The sequence below is a fragment of the Musca autumnalis genome, unplaced genomic scaffold (assembly GCF_047663935.1).
Source record: "Musca autumnalis isolate F117 unplaced genomic scaffold, ASM4766393v1 scaffold_1, whole genome shotgun sequence".
Taxonomy (NCBI): Eukaryota; Metazoa; Arthropoda; class Insecta; order Diptera; family Muscidae; genus Musca; species Musca autumnalis.
The window spans coordinates 100,292,257-100,302,865 of NW_027411644.1; positions in this window are offsets into that span (position 1 = coordinate 100,292,257).

Here is a 10,609-nt window from a genome sequence, read left to right on the forward strand (position 1 = left end):
TTTGTACAGTTGCTTTGGATGTAATAAACGTGAATGTACTTTTGTTTAGGAGTAAATAATGATAATATGGTGTTTACTGGTACCCAAGTCTGTAGTACTTAGTACATCAATTTTGTGAACCAAATTTGAAAATTAGTGGAGTGGGAAAAAAGTGTATAAAAGTGCATATCGATATTATTTTGCTGTTTGAGTTGGGAAAAGTGAGTGCTTCAAATGTGTAAACGTGCCAGCTGCAGAGTTTTGCAAACGAACATTTTATTTCTCTTTTTCAAGGACCACCTCATTAGGGCGTTACCCCCTTTTATACCCTCAGGATTTATGCTAACGAGGGTATATACACTTTCATACGGGCAAAATGTGCCTCATGGAAATAATGGTTTTAGACCCCAAGTATGTTTGGACGAAATGTGTTTCAGACAATTTAGTGTCACTTGAGCAATGTCCGTCCGTCTGTCTGTCTGGCTGGCTGGAGCGCACGATAACTCTCGAACGGATGAACCGATTCGGTTCAAATTTTGGCTTTCGTAATATTTTGCCCAAATTTAGTTTAAATTCGAAGATGGGCTATATCGGTCCACTCCTTCCGGTACCTCCCCCACAAAAGTTCGAAAATGTTCGGAAAATTTGTGCGCACGATAACTCTTGAAAGGAGTAACCGATTTGGTCCATACTTTGCCCATCGTAAAGTGTGTACCAGACTTAGATAAGGTTTCAATATGGACTCAATCGGTCCACTCCTTCGGGTACCTCCCAAACAAAATTTCGGAAAAGTTCAGATTAGGGCCATATCTCGAATCGCTTTGATTTAATTGTTTTAGCAACTTGTATACACTGCTCCCCATACGACGGTATAAGTTTCCTTAGGGACAAGTCCATGCTTCCCGAGAAAATAGCCTGAATGTTGCAGAAAACCCCTATGACTCCGTATGAGGTGGGTGGAGCGCAGATAACTCTTTGGCCTTAGTAACACTTTGTCCAAACATATTTTAAGTTCGAAGATAAGTCATATCGGTCCACTCCTTCAGGTACCTCCCCCTTTTTTTATACATAGTAATTATTTTTTTTGAGTAGTTCTAACATCCCTCCCTTGTTATATTTAAGCTATTTTATATAATACTAGCTGACCCGGTCCGCGTTGCTGGCCCGTTGTTTGGATTCTCCGTGTAAACTTTAGTTATCTATCCAGTATTGATACACCCATAATTAGGCATCCCTCTAGAAACTTCATAATATAAATCAATGTTTTGACATAAATTCCATGTAATGGTATCCCCCAAATTTAAGATATAAAATCGCTTTTATTATACCCTTCACCATAAATCGACAGTTTAAAGCACTTTGTGACCCACATATAATGGTCGGTGCACGTCAATTGACATTGCTATATATTGGATTGTTGGTCTCGGTTGGGGTCGTAATTATTACTGCAAAGAATTTTTGGTATAAGTACACGTTTTGATATGGCTCCCATAGAACGGTACCGGCTGATTTTCGCTATTTTTGAGGATTTAACATCATTATCACACCGAAATGGCTGAAATCTGGTTTTAATATATTTTAAAGAGGAGAGCATAAATATTCATATCGACCGAAAGACACGCCTTTTTATTTGCGCTCGGTATGTAACAGTAATATGTTCACGTTTTGATATAGCTCCCAAAAAACAGTACCTCTCGATATTCGATAGTTCAGGCATATAGCCACTGTTCAGTATACGTCGTCGTTTTGATATAGCTCCCATAGAACGGTGGCGCCTGATTTTCGCTATTTTTGGTGGATTTAACCTCATTCGGGTCGATCGAAAGTAACGCTTTTTTTCTTCGCGCTCTATATGCAATAGTGGTAAAATACCCCTCAGCGAAATGTATGTTCCTTCGGGATATGTATGGCAACATTTATATAATTCATAAAAAATTACTTCTATAAATTGTAGTTGTTATTATCGAGATTTTGCTGTATTTAAAAAATGTATCTTTACCTAGCTATTCCAAGGACTGAAATCAATGCTCATGAAGTTTCATTTCCCACATTTTGAGATTTTATCCGTAATTATAATATTTTCAAAAATCGAACACGATCGCGGTATTCTGATTCCAATGATGATATTGTATTGTATATCAATAACTTTGTCTGATTTCCAATGGATCTTTCTGGAATTTCGATCTCAAGTTATCCGGATTTTACTGTATTCCAAAATGTGGAGTTGATCGCGCTGTCCCACTTATTGTTTAGTGTTCAGCGTTTATAGCGTTTTTTAGGCATGCTTACAAAATTATGTATATTATCTGAAATAATAAATGTTTGCAAATTTTGTGATGACCGCGATATTTTACTTCCGGGAAGACCATTTAGGTTCAAGACAGTAATTACAGTAGTATTGCAAACAATCTGTAAACAATACGTTCAAAAATATCATGGACTTCAGATTTAAAACAAAAAAAAAATTTTTGAAGGAGAACCTCCGGTCACTACACTTAGCCGTATTAAAATAGCTCACGACCGCGCTATCCCACTTGTTCAAGCTAGTGTTTATATCATTTTTGTGTCACGCTTACTAAAATTATGTATATTAATTGAAATAATATATTTTTGAAAAATTTGTGGTGACCGCGATCATTCAGGGAAAACAATCTGTAAACAATACGTTCAAAAATATAAAAGATTTCAGATTTTCTTAAAAACATTGTTGGGGAGGACCATCGGTCACTATAAAAACAGCTTACGACAGTTCTAATTAAATGAAATAATACATTTTTGAAAATTTTGGGATGACCGCGATTTTCACTTCCGCGACGACCATTCAGGGTCAAGACTGTAATTACCATAGTATTGCAAACAATTTGTAAACAATATATTAAAACGTATCTTGAATTTCGGGGTTTTCTTAAAAAATTGTGGTGAGGACCACCGGTCACTATACTTAGCGGGTTAAAAAAATAGATTACGACCTATTCTCAGACCTAAAAACTCCACATACAAAATTTTATAAGATTTCACAATCGATTTTTCGGAATTTCTATATAGTGACATCTCAAGTCATCGGGATTTTATAGTATTCCAAAATATGGCGTTGACCGCGTTATCCCACATATTGAAGCCAGTGTTGTAGCGGTTTTGTAGTCACGCTTACTAAAATTAGGTATATTATCTGAAATAATACATTTTTGAATAATTTGGGATGACCGCGATATTTCACTTCCGCGACGACCATTCAAAAAAATGTATAGCCTATTTTCACCACCGGTGTTCCCAGTACATTATCTAAAATTTTCAAGAAAATCTATTCAGCCGTTTTTGAGTCTATTCGGAACATACAAACATACAAACATACAAACAAACAAACATACTAACATACACACATTGCCTTTTATATATTAGATTAAATTGAACATTATACTGTAGTATACAGCCTTAAGGTCGAAAGACTGGGCATATGAAAATTGAAATAAATAAAAAAAAATAAATAAAAATAAATAAAAGTTCAAACATGAACATACGTTTTTGGGGGAAAAATTTTTTCAATTTATACAGGCTGAGGGTATATCAGGAAAAATGTCTAAAATTGTCTTTTCCATTTCAAAAAAATCAAAAAAATTTTTTGATACTACATCAATGATTTTTGGTACATAGATTAAGAAAAAAATCTGCATTCCAAATCTGTTTTCGTTACTTACTTTGATCGTTGCGCGCAAAAGATATGACCGTTTTAATTATTATAATTAGAAAAAATTCTAAAAAAATCGCGGCTTAATATAGTTAGCTGTTATATCCTATTATCGTTAACTGAATTCGTACCCTTTGCGATGATGCAAAAAATAATCGCAAAGTCTCAATGGATTCGCGAAAAATCAAATTTGTTAAATAATTTCACGTATTTACAAACATATTTTTGAAACAATAGCGCTCATACTTACGAAAAATATATAAAAAAAAATATAACAGCATCCAGGCATTTTGAGGAATAAAATGAAATCTAAGTTGTAAAGGTTGGAGCTATAGTATTCACGTTATTTGCAAAAATACGAAGAAAATATGACGAAAAAATTAAAATCATATTATTCTAATTTTATTTTTTTATGGTTTTATAGGAAAAGTTGGAGAAAAAATGTTTGAGTTCTTCGGCATTTTCGTGAAAATTTCACGCAATAATGATGATATTCCTTTGTAACAAATTGTTCGCTTATAGTTTTCCTATTGGATTATATTATTAGAACCTAATATTAAATCTCAAGGAATTCCAATTGTCGCATAACGTTAAAATAATGTTATATTGAATATTATAGCATTTGAGACGCATATAAACCGCGTAATTATGAAAATGACATGATGCGCATCCGATTTTCCAACACAGCGAATCAATTCCTCTTATTTGATGTACAGTTTGTCAAATTCTATTTGGCGGCCACGATGTAGCATCTGCTGCATATTAGGGTGCAAAATACTGTAAAATGGTCATAATTTCCGCGAAGTTCATTTACATTTTATGCGCATCCGATTTCAATAATCATCATTAAAAAATACATCATTCTATGCCGTTTCAATGCGATCCATCAAGAACCGTGGATGTAGCATCGCACTCAATTTTTAGAAAAAATCTATTATATCTCTGGATTTACGAGAGTTTTTAAATATCTGTTTTCGCACAGTTTAAAAATGCGTATCGATCTATTTATTTAAGTAGAACTGGCACATACAAAACGCGTTTTAATATGCAATATTTTCAAAATAATTTTTTGCAAATTTTCGAAATTTGAGGGGCATCATATCCGCCGATCTAGTGGGTAGATTTTTACGCGTCGCGGCTTGTTAGATTCAGAACGTAAAAAAACTAAATTTACGCGGGTTTCCACGGAAATCAAATGACGTTTGTAAATTTTAAACCAAAAAAATAGGTTTTTGAGAAAAATTTACGCACAAAAATTTCGTGTTTGGGCGCAGATTCCTGTGATCCTGTGAGGGCTACACCCTCATGTTATACATTAAAAAATGCGAAATCGCGAGTACTAAAATCAAATAATAAGCTTTAAGGGAAATCGAGCTGCGCGTCCCGATTAGAGCAAAAATTCAAAAAACCGCATTTTTCAGGTTTCAAAATGTCAGCATCCGTTTGAGGTAGATACAGTGGATATATTAAAAAATCATTCATTAGAAACTTCAACTCTGAAGTGTACTCTTTAACTTCTCCTTTGAGCATTAAGCTCTACATTGTGTTGTAAAACCACTAATTGGAAAATAACATAATGAAACTCGTTTAATTCAACGATTTTTTCCGATTTTTTTACATTAGTACGACCACAGCTTCCGCTCAAATTATTATTTTAAGAAACCCCTCGGTGAATCGGGCAAAAACCGAAATCGGGCAAAAACCGAAATGCGGTCCAAAGTTGTGGTATAGTAAAACTGATCGCGAGTTACAATACCCCATACCTCAGTTTCAACATAAGTTAATTTTCTACAAAAAGCTTTGCTGACAGAGATAGCAAAGCCGACTGATATTTTTTACTTGTTATATAAATGTTTTGCGGTGTCCACTAAAGCTCGAAAACGAATGGACCGATCATCATATACTTTTTTTGTGGGCTAATAATCTGGCTTTTTAGACGAGAGACTTTTAAAAATATATATCACCAATATTTTTGAAAATTTAACATAGCTGAAGCCAAGGTTTACCCTTGGATATTTTTGGATAAAATGAAATGTTTTTGGACGTGGCAAAAAATATTGGCCTTAAAAGATAATTTGCGTGGAAGCTGTGGCTATATTTATGTTAAAAAATGGGTTGAAGCCAACATGTCTTTTTTTGTTTTCTCTCGATTTGTGAGTAAACCACACTTCTCTCGATTTACCTGCCAAAGTAAAAGTAGAAGCAAACTAAATACGGATTATCTCACTAATGTATTACTTTTCAAAATTTGAACCGCTTCTACCATTAAATGATGCTGACATTTTGAAGCCAGATTTACAGTGTTTTTGAAATGTTCTTCTAATTTGATTCCGCAAACAGGTTTTTCAAAAAATCTTATATAGGATTGTAGTACTTGCGATTCTGAGTTATTTGATATGTATGTTGTGAATGTAGTCTGCACAGCTTCATAGAAATCTACATCTAAATGCAGAAATTTTATGCGAACATTTTTCTAAAAATCATATTTTTCGGGTCTAATATTTGCAATTGTCTCTAGAATACCTCGTACTCCATTGCACATTTTAGATTTTTACGTTCCGGATCCAATAAATCATTCCTCGTGAAAATCCATCTACTAAAACGAGAGTTACAAGAAATTCCAAAGTAGAAAAACCACCTAAAATTGTTTTTGAAAATCTCGCGTATTTTATCGCGTTTTCTGCGGATCGTTTCCAGTGCAATGAAAAAACTAGTGCAGCATCTTCGTTTTAGCGGAAACAGAGATTTGAAAACTTTACTGATAAGGAAGCTACATTCATTTTATCCCAAAAAATTGTGTGAGATGCTACATCCACGGTTCTTGATTGATCGCCTTCAAATAGATATATGTATATCGATGTAGATTTTCATGGTGGACACTGAAATCGGATGCGGACAAAAATTGTATGCACTTTGCTCAAATTAGCTATATTTTATATGTTTTTTAATGCTAAGATGCAGCATATTTCATATTTCGAAAAATATATACAACTTAATAGATACGGTCTTGCTGTACATGAAAATCACATGCGGACAAAATGATTTTGATAACACTGTGCAACATTTTTAAGGTGATATTGTGCAAACAATTCGAAATAAGGATTTTTGAAAGAACAGACCCAAACGACAAGAAACCCTAGTTGGGGTTTGTTGTGTCAGATCCAGCTCGGATTTTATGGCCCCATCTAAACATGGTTAAATATTGAGTTTTTAAAAAAAATCGGGGCTATATCTCTGAAACCAATGCGAATCTTCTTCTGACCTCTGAAGCAAATTTGTAGATAAGGACAAGAATACAATATTTGGAGAAATAATGAACTCGAAAAAACTACATTTATTGCCTCAAATTTCAAAATATATGCAAAAATACCACAATTTTTATACATTTCGCACCGTATCTCCAAAACCGTTAATTTTTATACCCTACACCACTATGTGGGGAGGGTATTATAAGTTGGTTTTGGCCAAAAAGTTTGTAACGCATCGAAATAATGGTCGTAGACCCATACTTATATATATCAAAATGAATGTCTCGATGAGCTGAGTCGATCTGGCTATGTGTGTCCGTCCGTCAGTCCATCTAAACTTTGTAATCACGCTACAGGTCGCAATTTTGATCGTATCGTCACGAAATTTTAGATGTTGATGGGGGTCCCGGAGGGGAAGAAGCCTATTGATTTTGGTGATGGTTGGATAATATTTAGGGGTCGTAATGGGCAAAAAACTTATTTGGATAAAAAGACAACGTTTTTTTCCAAAGCGAATATCTTCAATATGTGGTACACCAAAAGCAGAACCTGGTCATGAAAGTATAAAATATCGCCTTTCCAATGATGTAAAGTGGGTTCTCGTAGGTGATCAAACAACGAATATATCGCAGTAGCCGCTAATAGAACCCAACTTTTTATTTTTGCGATTTTAATAATAATGACGAATATCACAGCTTCGGTTGGGAATCTTTCAAAAGCAAATTCTGACAATGAAAGTAAAAAATCCCATCATTAAAATGATGTAAAGCAGGTTGGCGTAGGTATCCAAATAACGGAGATATTGCAATAGTCGGTAATACATCCCATTTTTCCACTTTTTTGGAAATCACGCTACAGGTCGCAATTTTAATTGGATCGTCACGAAATTTTGGGTGTTATTAGGGGTCCCACAGAGGAAAAAACCTTTTGCTTTTAGATAATGGTCGGATATTATTCAGGGGTCGGAATGTGACAAAAAAATATTTGGAAACAAGACCAACGTTTTATTTCAAAATTAATATCTCCCTTCTGTAGGAGGCATATCGAAAGCAAAACCTGGCAAGGAAAGTAGAAAATATCACCTTTACAACGACGTCAAGTAGGTTGTCATATGTGGTCAAACAACAGAGATATCGCAATAGTCGGTAATGCATCCCTTTTTCCATTTTTGTGCAATCACACTACGAAATTTTGATCGGATCCTCACGAAATTTTGGGGGTTGATGGGGGTCTAACAGAGAAAGAAGCCTATTGATGGTTGGCATACATCCCACATTTCCATTTTTTATTTGGGTTGTACTGTCGATGCACTTAAATGCTTTTCAAAAAAATGGACTTGTGTTAATGAAGACATTCAGAGCAAAGGCGCTAAGTTATCCCAATTTTAATATTTTGAATTTTATTAGTCAAAAGCTTATGAACAGGGGTAGTGGTGTAGGGTATCACATAGTCCGCCCCGACCCGACTATAGCCTTGGCTCACTTGTTTCTGAATATTTTCTTTTGGAAAAATATTCTCTGGAATGTAATACACAACTCTTCAGAACATTTCATTGTTTTAAAATGCCTCTATTCCGTTGCTTTTAGTTCATTTTTCAACGACTATTAAATAAAAATGCCAATAATGTAGTGAAATCCGAAATGCGAAAATAAACTGTTGGTGTGAACTGTGTTTGAAATACGTGTTGTAAAAGATATGATGCAAAATACCGCTGAAGCAGCATGAAGTAAGCATTTTAGAGTTTCAGAATGTTCTAAAGAATTGTTGAGAACTCTATTTGGAAGATTTTTGCATAAGGTTACTTGGTCCAACTCCCAATAGTTTAGCCGATACTGACCAGAATTTCAGCAATTATGTAAAATTTTCTATATTTTATAGATTTTGATGCCCTAGATGGAGTTTTTCTTATGTGATTTCTTCAAAAAATAAGTTCTACAAGTTTAGGGCTTCAATAATGCTAAAGACAGCAAGGCCAAATTCCTATTCGTTTCTAGGATAAAGGCCTGGTAAATGCAAAAAAGTGTAGATATAGCCCGATTTAGATGAGGCCATAAAATCCGAACTGGATCTGACAGGACAAAACCCAACTAGGGTTTTTGTAGTCTAAATATGTTCTTTCAAAAAATCCATACTAGAAGTTGTTTGCATTTTCAGTGTTGCACAGTGTAATTACGCGATTTACACGTATTTTAAAATGCATATAAATTAAAATGGGTTATTTGACCTCTATTTCCATTTCAGAAGCTTTGAGATATATCCTCATCAACCCAATTACCTTCCCTAATGGGAAAGCTTTAATATGAATGACAATAAAGCAAAATCCGTCTATTTTATTGGGAGATTTAAGCAAGATGAAGGAAGTATTTCTACAGATTTTTACAATATTTTCTACTACATAATGCATGTGAAAAAATATTTTTCAAACAAAAAATTATTTTTTTGACCAAAATACGTGCTTATTTTTGCTGTAACATCGAAACTATAACACCAATCTGTATGATTGTAGTCTCATTTGATTCGCCGTGAAGTTTTGATCCACAACAAATTTTTATCTAACTTTATGACCACTAAATGGGCCTTAATTTTGAAAAAAGTTGACTTATATTCAATAATTTATCAATTTTATGGACATTCCGCGAATTCTGGGTAACATTTTGCAGGTATTATGCAATCTACAATTGTGCTCTTTAAAATAATTAGCGTTTTTATAATATCTTCTTTATTAGAAAGCGAAATAAAAGCGCCATAACTTTTGTCCGCAACAACCAAAAATTGGCTCGCGACCAGATTCGTACTGGGTATTTTTTTCTTAACCTACATACATATCAAAAATCTTTGATGTAGCGCGAAAAAAATTATCCTTTTTTCTGAAATGGAATATGAAATAATTGACAATATTCGTGATATATTTTTAAATGGTAAATAGCCAAAGCCAACATTAGATTTTGTACAAAAAATTGGCCGTTTTTGACCAATAATCTGTCAAAAAACGTCTTTAAAGAAAAATTCAGATTTTTGAAGACAAGAGTTCGATGTATTCAATAAACCCACAAAAATGTGAAGACTGAACACCAAATTTCAGACGTTTCGGGTGGATATTGAAGGCACAACCTCAACCTTATATACCCCCAACGAAGACTAAATATCAATATTCAGCCATTTCGGCGTGATAATGAGGCTAAAACTTTCAAAATACCGAAAATCGGGAGGTACCGTCCTTTGGGGGCTATATGGAGGCATGGACATATACCAACAAATTTCAAGGGGAAAGTTTTAAACCCCAAACGAAGAATAAATACCAAATTTCAGCAATTTTGATGTTATAATGACGCTAAAATCTTCAAAATACCGAAAATCGGGAGGTACCGTTATATGGGGGCTATATCAAAACGTGGACTTACACCCACAATTCTCTGTTGGAATGCTTTATACCTCTGCCGAAGACTAAATGCCAAATTTCAATCATTTCGGTTGGTTGTTGTGAATAAAACTTTCAAAATACCGAAAATCGGAAGGTACGGTTCTATCTGGGCTCTATCAAAACGTGGACCGAATATCCCAGTTTTTTCTCCTCGTAAGATGGTAAGTCAACAATAAATACGTGTACCAAAATTGATGCACCTACTATAACTCCTTCTATTTTTGGCCGCAGTTAATATGAACTCGCGACATAGTGCGCCACAAACGAAATCTGTAA